This window comes from Coenobita brevimanus, chromosome 93, assembly GCF_032717465.1.
Source record: "Coenobita brevimanus isolate Jiangsu-jjx chromosome 93, ASM3271746v2, whole genome shotgun sequence".
In the NCBI taxonomy this organism is placed as follows: domain Eukaryota; kingdom Metazoa; phylum Arthropoda; class Malacostraca; order Decapoda; family Coenobitidae; genus Coenobita; species Coenobita brevimanus.
This window is the reverse complement of record NC_137046.1, coordinates 50494156-50517695: the sequence shown is the minus strand read 5'-3', so window position 1 is coordinate 50517695 and position 23540 is coordinate 50494156. Positions and strand designations below refer to the sequence as shown.

Sequence of the window (23540 nt, the reverse complement as noted above, 5' to 3'; positions counted from 1 at the left end):
TTTTATTTTCATGTTTTTTTTGTTTATACCTGTGTTTACTTATAATCATAAACAAGGTGGTTGTGTGTGTTTTGCAAGTGAGAAGAAAGATGTTTTCTCTCTGGGTCGAGAAAATGGGTGTAAATATGTGTGTTTAGGCATGGCCACGAACGAAAAAATTGTACATCCACTCATCACAGCAGAAGGTGGTGAACTGACAAGTCAGGTGTGAGAGCATGAAATGAAGGTAAGTCTCATGTCCCAGACATTCACTCACTTCCTGAAAGTTTTCACAGTTTTCTACAAGTCGCACTGCATCGAATGATCCAAACCAGTACAACAAACCTGAGCAAACAGGTAAAGATACCAAGACAAAAATGTATTTTTCTCTAATTATCATGTCTTGTTTGTTTGTGCCTGTATTTATTCATAATCGTAAGCAGGGTGGTTGAGTGTGTTTCGCAAGAGAGGACAAAGATGATGTTTTCCATCTGGGTCGAGATAATTGGTGTAGCTGTGCTTGTTTAGGCATGGCCAGGAGCAAAAAAATAAAAAAATACCACAGCAGCAGGCTCTAAACTGCTTGATGGGGTGTATGGAAGTGTAGTGTAGGTCAGTCTGAAGACGTTCCGAATGTTCATTCACTTTCTAAAAATTTTCGCCGTTTTTTTATAGGCCGCGCTCAAACGGCACCTGCAGCCTTTTATCAGGGAAACGTCATTCGACGCCAGCAGCCATGGAGGGATTTATGTGGCCAGGGAACTGACAGGTGACCACATTACCTATCTATCTATAGCCAGATGCCATAATCCCGTAAAGGGTGGCTGTCTGTCTTTGAGCTAGTGGTTTTATCAGGAGGGGCACTAACCCTACGTCAACTCGGTAGTTGACAAGTATAGAGCATGTGTGGGTTGGTTATATGGTTCCCCCTCAGCACTGTAAATGGTTTCTTGGCTTACAAGAAAACATCAGGCTTGTCTCTCAGTGTCAAGCCACCCGAAGAGGGAAGAAAGGTAATAAAATGTGGCAGAAAAGATGGGAGAAATAGAAAGAGAAGGGCAGACACAGAAAAAGAATGGTAAAGTTGAAGGAAGAAGTAGGCAGCACTACATCATGAGTGTGGATGATGGTTGCCACCATCTCTGGTTGGAAGAAATATGCTTGAAGCAGTACATGACAATGATTTGGCACCTCCTTTATAACTTTATAGTCCACACACTGTAACTGGTCTGTAATGTTGTGTGTGCGTAAATATTTATATATATATATATATATATATATATATATATATATATATATCCATCATCCAATCCTATTTTGCCTCATGAGCAACATAGGAACCCAGGACTAGGCAAGTTGGTCCTGACATTTAAGATGAGAGTGACCAGCCTTACTCATCCTTGAGTGGCATTACGTGAGCAATAAACCCAAACCACCTCTTGGATATAAAGCTTCACCGGCTCAATCCAACTGGAGCGCTGTAATTACCCACCAAACCACTAGGCCTTAAAATTTGGTTATATGGTTACCATTCAGCATAGCAAATGGTTTCCTGGTGTACAGGAAATCATTTGGCTTGTTACTCAGTGTAGAATCACCCACAGGCAGATGGAAATGGAAAGAATGAAGGAAAGACAGAAGAGGGAATGTAAAGTCACCTGTAGGCATAGGGGTGAGGAAAGAATGAAGGAAAGACAGAACAGGATGAAAGGAAAGAAGGATGGAGAAGAAGAAAGGGCAGACACCCGAGACCGGCACTACATCGAGTGAGTGGATGGTGAGCGCCCCCACCTACCACCAAATTATACATATATATATAAATATAAATATATTTATTTATTTATAAATATATATATATATATATATATATTTATATATATATATATATATATATATATATATATATATATATATATATATATATATATATATATATATATATATATATATATATATATATATATATATATATATATATATATATATATATATATATATATATATATATATATATATATATATATATATAGTATATATATATATATTATATATATACAGTATATATATATATATATATATATATATATATATATATATATATATATATATATATTATATATATACAGTATATATATATATATATATATATATATACACAGTCACCTCACATAGTGCGCGATCAGAGAGCGCAAAAAGTCATAGCACGGCCCCCCCCCCTTGTGTTTGTTTTTGAGTCCAAGATATGGTTAAAACGTAATTTTGATAAATATTACGCGGGTGGAGAAATTGCCCATTTTTAAAAAGAACGTACTACGCTGCTACAACAGTGTAAACGCAGCCCGAGACCAAATATTATGGAATATTTAGTCATTACGTGAAACAAGTGGTCAAAACATGGTAAAAAAAAAAAAAAACACAAAACGCAGCCAGATTTAGTCATAGGATACATTGCATCTGCCCGTGACATATCCCGATCCTACCTGCCTCTTGGCAGTTTGCCCAGACCAAGCCACAGGTTCTGCCGATTTTGCTAGGTACTAAAATGCACCTATCAGATTTGGTACTTATGGTAGTGCTAAGTATATCAGGTATGACTTACAAAAAAAAATGCCAACAAATTTTCTGTTAATGATCTACGATATGCATAATATAAATAAGCTGTTTAACTTTATTTAAGAAGTGGTACCAGTGTCCATACAGGACATGTCCTTACAAAACTTCAGTATGTATTAGACCTACACAGTGCACATGACGCACTCAGTCACAAGTCTACTACAAGCCCAGAAGAAAATGCTTGGATTTACTAAAATAAAGACATGCCACAATATTCACAGAAATTTAGCGAGGCGTGGCTAAAAGACAAAAAGTACAAAACCTGGCTTCTCAAGGTTCCTGGAGATGACAGAAATGGATTTTGTAAAATTTGCATGTGTACTTTGCAAAACTGTGCGACCTTGAGAAACAAAGAAACACAAACAAACATAAGAAAGCAGCAGAGCCTTTTAGTAGAGTGTGACACACAGTTCGCCCATTTAAGAAACTTGATGAAGCAAAAAAAGTGGAGGGAACTCTGGCCATGTTTGACCTATTGATTAATACTGACCTATTTTGTCAATACTGTGCAGAAAAAACTGCTATAACTTGATGTGGATGTGATAGGAAGCGTTATGAGGAACACACTGAGGTGGTTTGGCCATGTGGAGAGGATGAAGGGTGAAAGACTGACGAAGAGAGTGTATGTGAGTGAGGTGGAGGGGGGAAGAGGGAGAGGGGAAGCCGAGGATGAGATGGAGAGATGGGGTGGAGAGGTATATGAGAGAGGGGGGTGTGAGTTGGGAGCAGGGCAGTGAAATGGCGAGGGACAGGGCGACTTGGAGGCGATTTGTTTGTGGCCACCCTAAACGGGATTGAGGCGTCTGGCAATAGATAGATAGATAGACTTGATTACAAAAATGTGGTGGGGGGGGGGAGGAGTAATATTAGCAACTTTTGATAGAATGGTTAGCGACATTTTAGCAACTTTTAGGCATGAGCATAGCGACATCTGAAAATGTGATTCCTGTACCACTCCAGTCAACACTCTGCCTGCTCTCTGCTTCCACACGTGCTGTGTGTTAACTCTGCTCTTTTTGGCCACCTGACCCAGCCTAACCATGCCGCACTACTGAGACTCAGCAAGCTGGCGGAAGAGTTTGACCCAGGGGCAGAAGCTTGACATTATCAAGCAGAAGGAGAAAGGAGAACGTAATTGTGCCATCGCCAAAAAGTGCCAAGTCAATGAGTCAACTATTCGTCTGACCCAGCGCTTGTTATGATGGAAAGGTACCTGGTCATGTGCTGCAACCAACGGAAGAGGGAAGAAGTTCCAATCGACTCTATAAACAATATAAACTCTTCAATTCAAGTTGAGGAATCCTCCAGTGTTTGTAGGTACTGAAATCATTTTTAGGCAGGTAAATGTCCTGGGAAAAATCCCAGAAAATTGCCCCAAAAGGTGAAGTTGAGGCTGGCTTGGGTACCATGAAACCCTTTAACATATAAACGTATGGCTGTATAATGCGGAATTTCCATAAAGCAGGACCTGCCAGGAACAATATTCGTGCATTATGTGAGCAATGACTTATATACAATAATCCTCATACTATTCGGACGTCCACTTTCCGGACATCCCCATTTACCGGACATTATCGTCCTGGGATCCAATAATCCCAAAATGGTCCGAAAACCGCAAAAAAAAATGAAAAAAATCCGACTTTCTCCCGCCCATAATTTGAACTTGGCGCGCGTGGCGCGGGACAGCTTTGTTTTGGTGCGTCATTCCTCCGACGTCCGTTAGAGCGCCCCTGCATCCTCCCCACTTACCGCCTGTCTCTTGTTGCGAGTGCACGATCGTCATCATGGCTGCCCACGTGCTCGCTTTTGTGGTGGTTCCTTACCTGCTGCAGGCTCTCCTGCTCTCGTGCCTCTCCTTCGTGTGTGTGATGATGGCCCCGCCGCCTGAGAAGAGGAAGAGAGTGGTTTTGACTCTGGAGAAAAAGAGGGAGATATTGGAGAAGGTGGATGCGGGATGGACTTCCTCATGCATCCTTCGTGAGTTCAACCTGGCCCGATCTACTTTGTTTGATATTAAGAGATCCCGAGACAAACTCATGCAGTACACGGCTGACTTCTCATCGAAAAGCAAACACAACGTGGAGAGGAAGATGATGTTTATTCCCAAGTATGCTGAAGTCGACTGCTCCACGTTGATTTGGTATCGACAGCAACGTGCTGCTGCTGTGATGGTGCGTGGCACGGAGCTGAAGGCTGCTGCTGAGAAGTTCGCAAGGCTTCACGACACCCTAGACTTCAAGGCATCCAAATGTTGGCTCATCGCGTTCAAGTTACGACATGGCCTTACCAACTGTAAGTCTCACGGCGAAGCTTTGGACGCTAACGAGGATGGAGCAGAGAAGTTTCGGCACAAGGTGAAGGGCTTGATCGACAGGTAGGGCCTCACTCTCGGTCAAGTCTACAACGCTGACGAAACTGGTTTATTCTATCGCTCTTTGCCTACGAACACTCTAGCCGAGGAGACGGAGAAGTGTGTACCTGGCCGCATGCTCTCCAAGCAAAGGATATCTGCTTTGTGTTGTGCTAATGCTAACGGCATGCACCAGCTTAAGCCCGTTATTGCTGGCCGTGCAAAGCAGCCCCAGTGTCTTCGTGGGGTGATGGATGTCCTTCCTGTCGTTTGGTACCATTCCTTGAAGGCATGGTTCACAGCCCACATCTTCAAAGACTGGTTCCACCACCATTTCGTCAAAGAGGCCATACATTACCAGAAGGAGAAACTGGGAATCCCACGCGACCAGGTAAAGGCCCTCCTTCTCCTCGACAATGCACCTGCCCACAAGGGCTTGGTGGCTGAGAATGGCCGCATTAGGTGCATGTTTCTGCCACCTAATACTACTGCTCTCCTCCAACCAATGGACCAAGGAGTGATCGCGGCAACGAAACGGTTATACCGACGGAAGTTCCTGGACGAGGTGATGGTTGTTCTCGAGGATGAGGACAAGCACAGAGAGGGACGGGACACGCGAGGCCAGTGGACTTTGGAAAACCTTTGCCGCTACAACATCATCTGCCATTTACAACTGGGCCAGTGCATGGAAGGAAGTCCCCTCAAGACTAGAAAATGGTTGGTCTCATCTGCTTCTCGGAACGGATGTGGAGCACGATTTCCTAGGTTTCGACGTGGATGACTTCCATGCACGTCTACGTGCGCATGGGGACGATGTTGATGTGAATGAAGTGCGTGAGTGGTCAGATGACGACGAGGGCGATCCTGGGTATCAGACCCTGTCTGATATCGAGATCGTATCTTCAGCTGCAGGTGTCAGTACACAGCTTGAAGATTCCGACAAGGACGGCGACGAAGATGCGGACTCCTCTCAGCATGACACTACTCCAGCCATCCTCAAGCTGAGCACACTCCGGGAACACCTAGAGTTCATTCTGGACTACCTGGAACACCCGGACTCCGACAGGGAGATGGGGCCCCTGGGACTTGTGGAGGAAGTGCGGCTTTCAGGCAGCGCATCATTAATTGTCAGAATCGTCGTTCCTTGCGTCAGTCAACCACTGACAGCTTTTTCAGGCCCGTGACCCCCGCTGTGCCCAGCCCTGGCTCCACTCCGTTGCCTCCCTAAGACAGCCCCTCATGCTCTGAGCCACAGCCCAGCACATCAGCCACGGTGGAGTCACCGCTCTACGTGAGTTTGCGCCTATCTTCAGAGTCGTCTGCAGTGGGTACACCATCGCCACGACCCAGCGACGCACCCCTAGGTCACCTGCATGTGCTACTCTCAGACTCTGACAGTGATTAGACGCCAAGAACTTCTCCACTAGACCACACGGGAATTTACAGAGTTGTGCAGTGAAAAAAACAGTGCATAGTGTTAAGGAATTTGAGTTCTGAGTGAAAAGACAAAGATTTAATGGACTGTAAATGTAACGTAAATTAACTTGAGTGTGTTTTGTTTAGAAAATGGTTTCAAGAGTGGAAAGACTTAAAGTGCAGAGTGCAACACTTATTTCATTAATGTACAATGGAGCGCAAGTAAGACAAGAGTGCGCAGTGTTAAGAGAATGGAATTCTGAGTGGAAATGACTAAGTTCTGTGCAAGACTTCATGAACAATGTACTGCAAGTGCGTCAGGAAATCCTTCTTACTGTTAGAGTCTGAGAGGAGGCGGTTATTCATCGAGATGGCCAGGGACTTGCTGTAAGTACCCAGAATGTTTCATATTGTACTGTACTGTATTTTCCATACTGTACTTACCTCTGACACCTCATTTCACTCTTTTATGTCCCTTATTGGTGTGAATAGGGTATTAGGTGCTATGCATGTGCAGTAGGGAGGTATTTCTCTGAGTTAGGGTCCATAAGTACCAGTCCAGGAGCCAGGGACTTGTTCTAAGTACCCAGAATGTTTAATATTGTATAAACTCACCTCTAAACCCTAATTTTATGGTTCTTTTGCATTTATTTCAGTCTTTTATGTCCCTTATTGGTGTGATTTGGGTCTTAAATAGGTGCTATGCATGTCCAGAGGGAGTTGTATAGGTGTTTTTCTGAGTCAGGGTCCATATGTACAAGTCCAGGAGGCTGGTGCCCACTATCCGGACAGGACCACTTTCCGGACATGCCTTTGGCTCTATTACATCGGATAGTGGAGGGATTACCGTATATATATATATATATATATATATATATATATATATATATATATATATATATATATATATTCACAACCCAAATTAATGAAATGTTACTGTACTGTATTTGTATTCACTGGGTAGTGAATTCTTGTATTTATTCCATCCCATATCTTTTCCAATCACATTGGCAATAAAACAAATGGATAATTGATTTTTCTTATCATGATATGTTTTGATTAAATAAGTACAAAAATACTGAACGGTCTCATCTTTGAAAAGTATACGAGATTATTATGAATGGGAACCAGGAGTGAGCAGCTGTGCTGATGACGCACATACAGGTGCTAGCCAAAGATGTCATCACATTTTACATATGAAGGTGTTTTCCTCTAGGCAATTCTTATCAGTAAATTCTGCAGTGAACTGTTGATCTACTACCAAACTGTTAGACAATTTAAGCACACCAGTAAAAACATTTAAGTAGCTATAAAGCATCATACAAAACCCTTAAGCACAGGTCAGAGTTCTATCACAGAATATTCTGGCTAGTACCCTTAATCCCCTAAGTGCTGCTAGGAACACTTCTTTTGACTAATACAGTACTATACAGTATTCTGTTCACCTTGCACTGACCTAAAATTGCCATTCCTCCATACTGAATACAGAGTTACCATACAGTAACAGATTACAGTATTACCTTAATATGATGCCAAGGAATTGTCATTTTCTGCCAAAATAAAATGAATGAAATACAGTAGACCCTCACTACAGACTAACTGGGGAAAGCCTGATCCAACAGAGCCCAAAGATCATCATATACAATGGTCCCCTAGAGGTGAGATTTCAAGCATGTGTTTGAAAATAAAAAAGCATAATAGCATATTCTAGCACTAAAAATGAAAACTATACCCATTTTACACTAACTTGGCCTATAATTTTGCCCTCTTGCAGCTTATTTCACATTCTTGTCATAGCACTTCATGACAAATACCTGTATGGTATTACCATAACCTGTTATTACAACTCAGCAATCACAATGTGGTAGGGAAACTTCAAGCCAGGTTGGACTAAAGTGGGTAGGAAACATATACTGTGCCCCATTAACAGACACTGCTCATTATAGCTGACGGATGTGTGGTGGCCTTCACTGTGTTTGCTGAAACTGATGTCCGGTCTACTGAAGTCTTAAATCAAGGGTCTAATGTATGGCATACTGGTATTTTATTCAACCAAGAAAATCCCCAGCACATAAAGGGATAAAAGAAAGAAAATCTGGATAACAATCAGGCACGCACTTGTAGTGGTAAACATTCTAATAAAGTGGCAACTGCTGCACTGAACTCAACGTACTTCATGGGCCACACTCTTTACAGGTACCAGTACAGTACAGTACTTTTGGTCACTGGTTCCGATATGCTTTAAAAAATCCATATCTATAATACAAATTTTCAAAATCCCTGTATCTGCCTTCTTACCATGCAAACAGTTAGTAACATTAGTACCACTAGTTATGCTTGCAATAACTGGGTGCGGAAAGCGAGCAGTATTAATGTTTAGGGTAGGGTTGTGAGAGGGAGATCAAAAAAGACCTGAGATGAGGTCATTGAGTGTGACCTCTAGAATAAGGGACTGAACAGGGAAGCTGACAGAGATCGAACAGCATGGAAAGCCACCATTAGGTGACCAAGGCAGACACAGGCGAGCATGTTGGAGCCTTCATAATGAAGGATCTATCTATCTATTTATAGCCTGTGGCCTTAAGCCCATATGGGGTGGCCACAAAAAAATCAGCTCCATGCTGCCCTGTTCCTTGCCATTGCGCCCCCCAGTTCACGACCCACGCCCCTTTCAAATACATTCCCAAATCTAGAAGTTTCATATTTTAGATGAAAACTAGAGTACTGATGTTATACAATATGGTACTATCAATATGCTAACTATCTCTGTTCTATACTTGGTTGGTTATAATAAAACAGAAACTTTTCATCTGTCTAATTCTTACACATTCAAACACAAGGGATCTCTAAGACTGATACCTGATGTATAATTCTGCCCTTCTTTGATATAAATAGAAAAATTTCAGAGGTGAGATTCAGTCAGCCTGCAATGCATAGATACTGCACTGGAAGATGAGTGTGTGTAATAAAGGGTACATTCATATAAAATGAAGCATTCTCCTTGTTAATGAACACTAACTTAAATAAAAGCTAACTCAACAGAGCATTTACCTCCAAAAAGCTGCACTGACTTTACAATTCAACATTACCACAAACCCCTGGCCACTGATGCACAGTATACTCCTTTTTCACAAAATGTAAGCACCTCATCCAATAAAATTAAATGAACATCTCAACAATTTTCATTATGAAAATCTCAATTTTTCTGTAACCCAGCAGAATATATCTATCTATTCTATCTATTGCCAGACGCCTCAATCCCACATGAGGTGGCCACAAACAAATCACCTCCATTTCGCCCTGTCCTCCGCCATTTCACTACCCTGGTCCCAACTCACACCCCCCTCTCTCATATACCTCTCCACTCCATCCCTCCATCTCACCCTTGGCCTTCCCCTCCCTCACCCAGCCTCCACCTCACTCACATACACTCTCCTCGTCAGTCTCTCTCTCCGTCCTCTCCACATGGCCAAACCACCTCAATGTGTTTCTCCTAATATTTCCTACCACATCCACATCACAATGCTCCTTCACTTCCTCGTTTGTCAGTCTGTCTCTCTATGTAACTCCACATGTTTCTCTCAAATAACTCATTTCCACTGCTCTCATTCTTGACTTCTGTCCCTCCAACAACGTCCAAGCTTCACTTCCATATGTTAGAGTTGGTATCACAATACTGTCATGCAGTAACTTTTTCACTACCATGCTCACTTCCTTGTTCCTTATCACTGCTCTCACGGTACCAGAAACCATTCTTCCTTGTTGTACCCTTTCAAGCACTTCACCCTCTAAACTTCCATCCTTACTCATCACACTACCCAAGTACTTAAATGCACTCACATATTCCATTTCCTCCTCATCCAACCTCACTGTACATCCACTGACTTCATTTCTATCGAAGACCATACCTTTACTCTTCCCTACATTCACCTTTAGATTCCGTTTCTTACACACTCTCCCAAACTCATTCGCCAAGCCTTGTAGCTCCCCTTCATCTTCACTTAACAACACAGTATCATTTGTAGACAACAGTACAGGGAGTCTCCAAACACTGTCTTCTCGCATTAGGGTCCCTCCAACATCTAACGCCCTACCTTGTACCTCTTTTATAACCCCCATCCATATACAGATTGAACAACCAATTGGGGACATGACACATTCCTGTTTCAATCCAACTTTCAAATAGAAAAATTCACTTAGTTCACTATCCACATGAACTGAAGCCTTAGCACCCTCACACACACTCTTCATGGCATTCAACAACTTCCCATTTACTCCATACATTCTTAATATATATATATATATATATATATATATATATATATATATATATATATATATATATATATATATATATATATATATATATATATATATATATATATATATATATATATATATATACTCTCAATCCTCATAAATCGCGTTTATAAATCACCGACTCGTAAATCACGGCTAAGTGGCTGTCAGACTGCTGGAACCCTTAAATCGCTGTTAAGTCACGAAAATCTCGGACCTAGGCACCGAAGTGGGCCTTTTTCAAGGAGAATCATAAACCGCGGGTTTCAATTTGAAAATCGCAACCCAACAACCAATCACCACCCATCCCTGGTGGCAAGTGTGCATACTAATGCTGCCACGTTGTTGTTGTTCTTCCCGCCAGTCCACACACTACAGACCATCGCCGTGGAGTACGAGAGCTACCTGCCTTTTTTGTGCACCTTCCCCCCTGCCTCCTACCTTCCATGGCCCCTCCCGAACCTCCGATGAAGCGCTCTAAGCAGTATGGTATCAAGAAGCAGCCGCCATTGTCATACAGTCAACGTCTGGAGCTCATTTGTCGTGTTGAGAAGGGAGCACCCCCACCTCATGCTGAGAGGTTCTAAGTTCTTCCCAACACCACCCCACTCCATTCACTTTAGCAATATCATCATAGCATTAAGGTGAGATCCCTTAAGATTGCTTATTTCTATTAAATACATGCAATGAATATTCCTAAATTTGTATGTTTGTGTTTGATGGTGCCTAGATAGGTGGAGGTAGGGTGCTGTGGGGGGTGGTTGGCCAAAGTCCAGAACCAAATTCATTTTTCACATAAGAGTTATTATTTATAAACCATGGAAATTGTAAATCGCGGCATGGGTCCAGACCCAAATTGCCGCGATTTACATGGATTGAGTGTATATATACATATAATGTGTGTATATATATATATATATATCTATATACTGTATACTCGTATATATATTATATATATATATATATATATACAGTATATGTATATCTATCTATTGCCAAACGCCTCAATCCCGTTTGGGGTGGCCACAAACAAATCGCCTCCAAGTCACCCTGTCCCCCGCCATTTCACTGCCCTGCTCCCAACTCACACCCCTCTCTCTCATATACCTCTCCACCCCATCCCTCCATCTCATCCTCGGCCTCCCCCTCCCTCTTCCCCCCTCCACCTCACTCACATACACTTTCTCTCTCTCTCTATATATATATATACAGTATACACATATACATACACAGTACTTCTGAGAGAGAGAGAGAGAGAGAGAGAGAGAGAGAGAGACAGAGAGACAGAGAGAGAGAGAGACAGAGAGGGGAAGAGGGGAATGGAGGTGGATTATGGAGGAGTGGGAGAGGAGAGAGGAGAAGAGAAGGGTGGAAGTAGGAGGAATGAACATACTTGATTCAACCATACTGAAGGTATCAGTATGTGTATTAATCCATACAAAAATAAATAAATAAAAAATCATTACTCATACTGTCTGGTCTGTACTCATAATACTTTAATTATGCACTTGGGTAAGGGTTTTACATGAACTTAGCCTACACAGCACCATCAACAGTGAAATACTTTTTCCATTTGACATGCAGCATTATAACATGAATAAAGAATGCTATGTGGACTAGAAAGACTGAGCTGTGCACCATTAAAAACACAGTAGCTACTGCAGTCCCTGTCCTCAGTTGAATTGTGCACTGAACATTTATACCAATAAATAAATGTAAAATGTAGCTTGAAATAAGGCATAACCGGTATAAACTCCATTTTCATTAACATGAATGCATGTGTGTGTGTGTGTGTGTGTGTGTGTGTGTGTGTGTGTGTGTGTGTGTGTGTGTGTGTGTGTGTGTGTGTGTGTGTGTGTGTGTGTGTGTGTGTGTGTGTGTGTGTGTGTGTGTGTGTGTGTGTGTGTGTGTGTGTGTGTGTGTGTGTTAGGCAGTGGGTGGGGGATTGGTTGGTCAATATTTACCCTCAAGTGTTCAAGCCACAGGTGGTAAGTGTGTTTCCTTGTCAATAGAGCCAGTAGCCCAAGCTACATACGCTATGCAGAACTGGCACACTTCTGCCACTCAAACACTAAATCTATCAGTTACATAACAGTTCTTTGTTCTTGGCCTATCAGAGATGTACTAAGGGTGTAGCCTTGTATATGTGAGAATGTATGACATCAAAATGCTGTACTAATGACAACAAACATCACTACAGTGTGAATGTATTTAATGAAACAACAGTAGTCACTGCTACTCCACAAAGGTTACACTGTACACACATCACAAAGGTCACAAATTCATCATTAAGACTCACTATGACACCATGAATAATGCCACTAACCACTAAATCCTTCTGCTCTAGAATGTCTTCTTTACTTAACGGTAATTCTTGCTATCTAATCAATAATTTGTTTTCATTTCAAACATTTTCACAGGAGGGATTAATTAAATCTATATAAAACCTTTCTACAGTATATTGAAAAGTCCTCCCTAAAATAAATATAACACATGGAGGTCCCAAAGATAAGAGCGCTTAGGTTCCATTTGGCATAGCCATATAATGAATTCTCGAATAACAAAACACTTAACTAATGGTAAAATACTGTACTTGGTTAGGTTCAAGGACCCCATCAAAGTCTTCACGCAAAAATATACAATACCAAATGCAACAAACATACGGTATCTGTATTACTGAACTGTAGAGAAGGAAACCTGAAAAACCAAATAGTATGCAGATAACATGACTGCACATTAATTAAACACATAAAACATGCATAACACATATCTATAGGTAGTAATATTGTGTTAGAGGTGTGAAGCTGGCCTGGCTGTCGCCAGCCAATCAGCGTTGCCAGATTCTATCTATCTATCTACATCAATTGCCATACACATTAATCTCATACAGGGTGACCACAAACAAATTGCCTCCACGTCGTCCTGCCCCCTGCCATTTCACTGCCCTGCTCCCAACTCACATCCCCCTCTCTCATATACCTCTCTACTCCATCCCTCCATCTCATCCTTGGCCTCCCCCTCCCCTTCTCCCCCTCCACCTCACTCACATACACTCTCCTCGTCAGTCTCTCTCTCTCTCCATCCTCTTCACATGGCCAAACCATCTCAATGTGTTTCTCCTAACACTCCCTATCACATCCACATCCACACCACAACACTCCTTTACATCCTCATTTGTCAATCTGTTTCTCCATGTGACTCCACATGCTCCTCCCAGATAAATCATTTCCACAGCTCTCACTCTTGACTTGTGTCCTTTCAACAATGTCCAAGCTTCGCTTCCATATGTTAGAGTTGGTATCACAATACCGTCATGTACCATAGTAACTTTCTCACTTCCATGCTCACGCCCCTGTTTCTTATCACTGCTTTCAAGGAACCAGCAACCTTTCTTCCTTGCTGTACCCTTTCAAGCACTTCACCCTCCAAGCTTCCATCCTTACTCATCACACTACCCAAGTGCTTAAATGTACTCACATTTTCCATTTCCTCCTCATCCAGCCTCACTGTACACTGGGTCACAAAAGTATTGGTGCACAACATGCGTGAAACATTTGGGAACAAAGAACAAAGGTCACTGAAATATTAGTATCCGACCTATCACATGTTGGTAGCCCTGATGTCAGGAGGTGTTATATATTGCCAACTTGCAATATCCTCTTGCAAACATATAGCAAATGTAAAGTTTATATAGACAGACACTGATGACACACAATGAGACGTTGGTAATGTCAGCAGTTGTTCGAACCTTTTCAGTAAGCATCGCACCCCCTGTGCACCAATACTTTTTTGATCGAGTGTACATTCACTGACTCACTTCTCTCGAAGACCATAACTTTACTCTCCCCTACATTCACCTTTAGACTCTGTTTCTTACACACTCTCCCAAACTCATTCACCAAGCCTTGCAGCTCCTCTTCGTCTTCACTTAACAACACAGTATCATCTGCAAACAACAGTACAGGGAGTTTCCAAACACTGCCCTCTCTCATTAGGGCCACTCCAACATCCACTGCCCTACCTTGTGTCTCTTTTATAACCCCATCCATGTACAGACTGAACCCAACCTTCAAATAGAAAAATTCACTCAGTTCATTATCCACACGCACTGCGCCTTAGCACCCTCGGAAGTGCTCGTGGGCCCTTCAGGCCCTCTCGTACTTGCTCCTGCGGAGAGCTCTTGCTCTGTGGGCTCAATTTCTCGTGCTTTGCACTCATTTCCTCGTGCTTCTCACACAGCTCAAGTAGACTCAATTTCTAAAAGTCCTGGTACCGAATGAACTGTTTTCCGAACCAAACTTTGATCGCTACTCTTATAAAAAATCATCAATCGAGATGGGACCGAGTTTTTCGACATCAGCGAATTATTTCATGCCAATTTTGTGCACCAGGACGCCTCCATACCAAAGAAATGCGCCCTCACCTTGCTTCCGGAATGGAACCAGAGTTGTCCCCACTCAAGTATGAGATATTAACCACTCAGCCATGGCAACCAACCGGTAGCCAGGAGCAGCGTTTTATGGTCAAAATTTCATCGCTCATTATATACACTAAAAGTTTTTCAATTGTGATGGGACCAAGTTTTTTCACAACAGCGAATTTTTTGCGATTTTCGTGCCAATTTTGGTGCAATTTGAATGTGTAGTTTTGGCTGCCCAAAATACACACACACATACATATGGCTACTGCTATAGTATATTAGATACATACTCTTCACAGCGTTCAGCAACGTCCCATCTACTCCATATATTCTTAATACTTTCCACAATCTTTGTCTATCCACCTTGTTATATGCTTTCTCCAAATCCATGAAGGCCACATACAATTTCTTTCCCTTCTCTAGAAACTTTTCCACTAAAGATCTAAGAATGAATATCTGATCTACACAACCTCTTCACTTCCTAAAACCTCCCTGTTCTTCTCCAACTAATTCCTCTGTTATTTCCCTAACTCTCCCAATGAGTATCCTACCATATACTTTTCCTATTACACTAAGAAGACAAATGCCCCTATGATTACCACACACTTCTCTTTCCCCCATCCCACTGTATAAGGGAATAATTACACCTGACTTCCGATCCTCCGGACTCCTCACAGCCCAATCCGCTCATTTTCCGCATCCATTCCACTATCTCTCCCCCATGCTTCAGCATTTCACCACACACTCCATCAATTCCTGGGGCTTTCCCCATTTTGACTTTCTTCATTGCTTCCACAACTTCCATCCTACTGATTTCTTCCTGTCTTCTCACCTTCTTCTCCCAGCCAATCCCCAGCCACTTATACTTGCATTACTTTCATTCTCTATGCTCAACAATTCCTTAAAGTGTTCTCTCCATCTGCTCACTTCTCCCTTCTCCATTAGTAATCTCCCTTCTCCACTAGTAATCTACCATTTTTATCTTTCACTCCCCTACTAACTTCACTGCCACCCTGTCTGCTTCTCGTTACCTCTTTCCTGAACATTTTCTTACAGTCCCTCCACTTTACACTCAAATTCCTTCCAAATTCCTCATCTACTCTTTTCTTACTCTCGCTTACTAATCTTTTCACCTCTCTCTTCCTTTCTACATATAACTCTCTCTTCCGCCTCTCAACTTCTTCCACGCCCCTATTTCTCATCCATTCATTACCGGTATATGTTTTCTTCTCTTCTGCCACAGCCTGTCTCACCTCTTCATGCCACCATGCTGTTCCTTGCACTCCCTCTCACCTTCTCTTCATCCCACATACCACCTCACATGCTGCACATATTTCTTCCGTGAATATCTTGCACACACCTTCCACGTCCCCCATCTGCTCCAATTCATATTTACCCAATCGTTCCTCCACTTCTCTCTTATATTCTTCCTTTTTCTCATCCTCTTGTAACCTTTCCACTCTCCTTGCATCTACTCCTTCCTCCCGTCCTTCCCTTCTTCTATTTCTCCATTTTTCTTGGACCTCAGAAAATCCACTTCCCCAACATCTATATGCTCTTGCATCCATGACACATCTTCACATCATTTCATCCACACACACATAATCAATCATTGCCTTCCTTTCATTCAGTTCACCACCCACCCTTCTCATCACTCGCCATGTTTACCTGTGGATCATTTTGTGTCTGACGAGGGTATTAGGTATCACCAACCCCCTCCCGGCACAAATGTCCACTAAAGCACTGCCATTCTCATCTATCTCAGAAGGCGCACCCCACTCATCAACTACTCCATCCACCGTCACATTCCCTACTTTACCATTCATATCACCAATCAAACACACTCCCTCATTCCTTTCAAACTTTTCCATGTACACTCCCACATTTGCCCAGAACTCTTCTCTCACTCTGCTTGCACTATCTTGCGTTGGCGCATACACGCACACAATTGCCCACATTTGTAGTCCAACTTTCAATCTTACCCACACAATCCTTGAGCCAACTGATCCATACTCTCTTTTATTCTTCCATCTGTTACTCACAACAATACACACTCCTTCTTTTGCCCTCTCATTCTCACCTACACCTGCACATTTACCCCATCCATACTCTCATTCTCTCTCTCTCTCCTTTAGTTTCAGTTAATCCACATACATCCACTTTTGCACCCTCAGGCACCTGGACAATCCCTCTCTCTTTCACCTCATCATTTGCATCCCTTACATTCCACGTCACCACCCGCAACATGTCCTTTGTTCAGTCCTTAGTTGTCATCTTTTGGTCAGTCCAGGTCCGAGGCTTATCGTACCAAGTAGGTTAAAAATCGCTTTTTTATCAAAATTATCGCACTCATAAACAAAAGCATTTCTTCACATAAATTGGTAATTACTGTGGAATTAATATATTTATAGGTGGTGTGATTATCATTACTGAATTTGTTTAACTGTTAAGTACCTACCAGACTATAATACTGGTTATCATAAGAGTTACTAAGTCCTACTGTTGTACTAGTCTTACAGTAGACTTGTTATTTTTGCAATCCCCGATTTTTCAGATTATGAAATCATGAAAGTTATCGCACAATCGCATGCATGCTATGGCATATCGGAAAGTGCCAAAATATTGCATTTTCCAATAATTATCGCATGTCTGGCAACACTGCAGCTGAGTAGTCATGCTATTTCTGTCCGAGGTTGAGAGAAAACGGCTGTGACTGCGTTTGCTGGGATGACTGAGTCAGAATCCTCACACCTCACCCCAGGCTGAATGTCGTATCATTGTTTTCGTGACCATATATCGAAAAATATTCCCTAATTTACCCAGGTCGCATCATCGGTTTCTCGTGTATCGAGTGATCATATGATGGGACCAACCTGTAATGTACTGTAGGTCTAAGGCAACAAGAACACTTTGCTGTGATCACTAAAGCTATAAACAACTGTCTGGTGGTGGCCAAACTGGTTCTATGAAAATCCTTGGACTGCAAAGAAAAGGTTAATGCAGGTTGCATCTAGCATCTACAATCTGAGGAGTCTTTACTAAGCTATGAAAATCTTTCTAGCAGAATCCAGAATATACTGAATGATTACAACATTACTCTGAAGAACTTAATGAAGATTTGTTAACCTTTTCAGCCCAAGGAGCCTCCCCGTAGCTTAAAAACATCATGTGGCAGTAGCCAAAATGAAAAAGATGTCTTCAGACTGACTGGGATATCGGAAATTAAATAATAACCCTCACAACCCATGGATCTCTCCTTAAAAAAAAAATATAAAAAAAAATAAATAATAATAACTCCCTCAACCCATGGACCTCTCCTTAAAAAAAAAAAAAAAAAAAAAAAAAAAGCCAAATTGAAACAAGAAATAAAAAGGATATTTTTGGATTATGGTGGTTAATGGAGTTGTTTTAACCCACTCACAACCAACGGTCTCTGAACAACTGTCTGCTAGCAATCAAAATCTTCAAACTGATAACACAAACCACAAAAGGTTTGCAATACTCTACACTTTTTGTGATACACAATTATTTTCCAGTTAAAAAATAAAATTTTAAGCTACTGCTAAGCACTCAGTATCTGGTGGTTCAGCTCTACTGTCTACGGCTATTTCCAGACATTTTGGCAAGGAATTAGACATTAAGAAAGAATTCCACACTCTGGTCCTGTATCCATATCTTTTTGGTTGCTTTGGACCATGATTATTTATGATTTGGGAAATCATGGTGGGTCGGGATCAAGGTCGTGGCGCAGTCGTTGTGAATCGTGGAGGTCAGGATGGGTAATGGGGCTCATCTCACAACCATCCATGATTTTTTGGGCTACAATTAGTCAGGGCAGATCATGGTACAAATCGCAAGTGTAATTTAAGCTTTATGACAAGGCCATGTAATCCAAGTCCCAGACACTCAGAAACCTGTAATGACATCTTCCATTGGTAATAAGCAAGTGTGCTATTAAAGTGGACAGAGAGCAAGCTGATGTGTGTCCCTCCAATCAACATCTCATCCCAGTGATGCAGATGGGCGATTCCGAAAATATGCACCCTAAATCATACCTGAATGCTATATGCACATACATTAGTAAATATTTCCTTTACTGCCTTTTTTTTTTTTTTTTTTTTGTTCCATTTGATAATTTTTAGTTCATCTGAGTGTTTTGAGGCATCATTTGTTCTGCAAATGAATAATAACCATAATATGACTATGACAATCTGACTGGAAATATTAGTAATGGTGGAAGGGACTGGCCTAATTTAAGTGTTTAACTAAATCTAACCTAACCTAGCTTAACTGTACCTAATAATTTAATCTACCTAACCTAACCAACCTAACCTAACCTAACCAACCTAGCCTAACCTAATCTAACCAAGTATTCAGTTGGGAAGTTGGGAAACGAAATCCACCTTTCAGTATGCTGAGCAAGATTCGGTAATATTCACACACACACACACACACACACATACACAGGCATACACTATATACCAGCACAAATCCACTGGGTACGGTAAGATTGCCCGGTAAGGAAACGGCAATAAACAAAAAAAAATACCCGTACATTTTCCTTCTCTGACTACTAAGCCTTTTCATATTACTGCAACTTAATATGGTACGATCTACTAGTAGGCAAATTAACAAGACAGCCTCAACGGGACACATGTTGAAGCTAAACTTCAGTCATGCGTTGATGGGGACAAAGGCACACATAAAAACTAGGTAACTGTTTATGGCACCATAGAAAAATACAGGTTTAAGGTACATGTAAATTACCTTCAAAACAAACAGTGCAGTGATCCAACAAGCAGCTGAGGATGTTCACTCGCTCCTGTCTCACAGCTGACTGCACATGACAGCGGCGCTACCAGTATTACCAAACCGTCGGCATGAAAATGTGCTAGACTTGCTGTGAAAATATGCTAAGCCCAAAATGTGCCAAAGGTAAAATTAAATTGTGCTAACTTATTATTTGCTAAACATATGACACTGAGTAATAGATCAAAGCAACAATGTATGTTACTTGTTTTAATGGAAAATTAATATAATAACTCAGCTATTTATATTAATACAATATGTAGGCTACTATGCTATGTGTTAGGATACAAAAACCCACACTAGCAGACGAAAAAGATGTATTCCAAACAGTTTCGGCGACAGCTGTCGCCGAAACTGTTTGGAATACATCTTTTTCGTCTGCCAGTGTGGGTTTTTGTATCCTATTTCATGGTCACGATAGTGTGACTCTTCAGCCGATGCTATGTGTTCTTAGGTCGACTTCTCGTCCTTTTAGAACTGGAGTGTCCACCCCTACGGCCCAGGGAGGGGTGTCGCAACACCCACCCCACGGAGGACCCACGGCCAGGGTGGCGAAGTACCTACCCATAGGGGAAGCCATGGGGAGGCGCGTAAAGCGCGTAAGGGATCCGAGCCAGAGGGTTCCACGTCCCCCGCCACCAAGCTCCCCTCTTCCTCTCAAGCTGACCCAACGAGAGGTATGCAGTGCTGGTACACTACACTCCAGCCAGACCAGCACTCGCTAGGACCAGGATGGGACTTGTCTTAGTACAGTACCAAGCAGCACCGTGGTGACGGCCACTGTACGCACTGGGGAAGGGACGGCCAACGTACACCCTTCAGCTGTTACTCCCTGCAGCCCCGTGGTGACGGCCACTGTACGCACCGGGCAGGACGTGACAGCCGCTGTATGCACTTTGGCTGGTAAACCAGGAAGAGGCAGCCACTGTACGCACCAGGAAGGTAGGGGACGGCCACTGTACGCCCTTAGTCTGCCACCTCCTTAGTGAGCAGCCCCGTGGTAATGGCCACTGTAGGCTACATGCCGGGCAGGAAGTGACAGCCACTGTAGGCACTTTGGCTGTTGACTCTAGGGCTCATGAACCCATGGTGACAGCCAGTGTACACATTTCGGCTGTTGTCTCTAGGGCTCATGGACCTGTGGTGACGGCCACCGTTCGCACTGGGCAGGAAGGGATGGCCACTGTACACCCTTCGCCCACAGCCCTTGAGACTGCCCCCTTCGGAGGAAGTCCCTGGTTCAGCCCACCACCCATCCAGAGGCCGAGCGGGACACTTCTTTCTCTCCTCACAGGTGCAGTCCCCCAGAAGAGTTGCAGTTAGAGGAGTTGTGGTGGGAACCCATCCTGAGCCCGGGGATCCATGCCCTGCAGGCTGCCTCCAGACGACGCCCGCCGCTGATGGACTCCATGAGGAAGGGACGCCTCAGGCAGCTCCAGACCGTGAACCAACCCTGCGGAGACCGCAGCCCCCAGACACCCAGGGACACCTCCACGACGCAGGGGCAGGACCTCTTCAGCCCCACCTGCAGAGGACCCCCCCTCCAGGAGCAGGCGAAGGCAAACATGCCTGTTGGTCCTGTTCGGCCCCAGTCCAGAGGGCCACCTTAGAGGTCGAGGCCCCACCAGGAAAGGGCCTCCCTCCACACCGACCAGCAGCCCTATCCAGATGACATAACCCCTGGTAGTAGTCCTGTGCCTCCTATGGGAAAGCACGCCTGACAAGCTACCTCCCATGCCCAGGTGCCACCTGTAAGCAGCCCAGGCTAAGGTCTAACAGCCTGACAGTGTCCCTCCTTAACCTGTATATGTATATCATTATGGTATATTGTAAAGCTTGTAATTAAGGCAATATACATGTAAGGTTGGTCAGCCAAGTTTTTATGCCCTGTTCCTCTTGTTGTGTATTCTTATTCCAGTCTCAAAAGAGAACCCCACTCAGAGCTAGTGTTCTAAGGATGAGAAGTCAACCTAAAAACACCTAGAATAACAAGAACATTAGCTGCTGAGCTGGGATTCTCTTTCGAGACTGGATGTAGAATACACAACAAGAGGAACAGGGCATAAAACTCAGGTCGACCAACCTTACGCATATATTACCTTATTTACACACAGAAAAGACACAGTACTAATATTATACATAAATCAGGTTAAGGGGACACAACTGGACTAGGTAACTCTCACTCGGGCTTCTGTGGACTTGGGCTGCTTACAATTGACGCCCGTGCGTGGGAGGTAGCTCGTCAGGTGTGCCTTCCTGTATGAGGCACGGACTACTGCTGGAGGCTGGATCGTCTGGAATAGGTTGCTGGTTGGCTTGGTGGGAGGCCCTTCCCTAGTGGGGCCTCAGTGAGGAAGGCAGCCCTCTGGATTGGGGCCAAATAGGGCAAGCAGGCATGCTTGTCTCCACCTGCTCCTGGAGATGGACTGCTGGCTGGCGGAGCTGGGGATTAAAAGGATTTAATCCCCGAGCTAGGCAACTATGGCCATATAGCCCCGCTAGGTTACAGGAGCGGAGCTGGGGAGGTCATGCCCCGGAGTCCTAGGGGTGTCCCTGGATATTTGAGGGCTGCGGTCTCTGCTGGGTCGAGTTGCCATCAGGAGCTGCCTGCAGCATCCCTTCCTCATAGGGTCTGACAGCGGAGGGTGTTGCCTGGGTGCTGGCTGAAGGGTACTGATCCCCAGGCTCGTGATGGTCCCTCGCCAGAGCTCCTCCAGCTGCAGGTCCTCTGGGGAACTGCACCTGTGGGGAGAGAGAGAAAGGCATCCTGCTCGGCCTCTGGGTGGATGGTGGGCCAAGCCAGGGACATACTCCAGAGGGGTAGTCACAAAGGCAGTGGACCAGGGGAGTACGGGGGCTGTTCCCTCCTTCTCGGTGCAGACGGTGGCCATAACTGCAGTTCCACTGGCCCTCAGGACGACAGGCAAAGGGCGAATGGTGGCCATTCCTTCCCGGTGAAGACAGTGGCCATCACTGTGGTCCTGCTCCCTAAGGAGGTGGCAGATGAAGGGCGTATGGTGGCCATCCCTTCCTTCCCAATGCAGATGGTGGCCATCACCACGGTTCTGCCTTTCTCTGGGTTGTCAGCCGAAGGGCGTACAGTGGCCGTCCCTTCCTTCCTGGTGTGAACGGTGGCTGTCACTACGGTGCTGCTCCCAGGAACGGCTGCAGGCGAAGGGTGTATGGTGGCCGTCCCTTCCTTCCTGGTGCGGATGGTGGACGTCACCGTGGTGCAGCCTGGGACTGTGCTAGGACAAGTCCCACCCCGATCCTGGAGAGGGCTGACCCGGCTGCAGTGTAGTCTGCCAGGGCGGCGTTCCTGTTGGTGGCTGTGTTGAGGGGAAGAGGAGCACAGGGTTGTGGGGAACATAAGCCTGTCTCACCTCGGCCTGACGTGCTCCTTATGTGCATCCCCATGGTCTCCTCCTGGGGTGGGTGTTGGGCCATGGGTCCTCCCTGGGGTGGGTGTTGTGACACCCCTACTGAGGTTTCCCATGGGGGTGGGCACGTCACCACCGTCAGTGGGGAAAAAGTCACATCCCCGTGGCTGGAGGTGGTGGTCCGGTGTGTCAGTGTGAGGTGGCAGAGGAGAGAGGTCCAGTGGTGGGTGGGTGGGTTGGGTTCGTGGTATGGAGCGTAGGCAATGTGGAGGAT

At 43.9% G+C, this 23540-nt stretch overlaps 1 protein-coding gene across 2 annotated transcripts in view; it reads right to left on the bottom strand.

Annotated features, from left to right (window-relative positions):
- LOC145412590 (uncharacterized) overlaps nucleotides 1-19904 on the bottom strand; it is a 73532-nt gene extending 53628 nt beyond the window's left edge. For both annotated transcript variants that reach the window (XM_080282498.1, XM_080282499.1), the window contains exon 1: nucleotides 19845-19904. The gene's annotated coding sequence lies outside the window, so the exon portion shown is untranslated. The remainder of the gene's footprint in view (nucleotides 1-19844) is intronic.
- Nucleotides 19905-23540: the final 3636 nt, after the last annotated feature.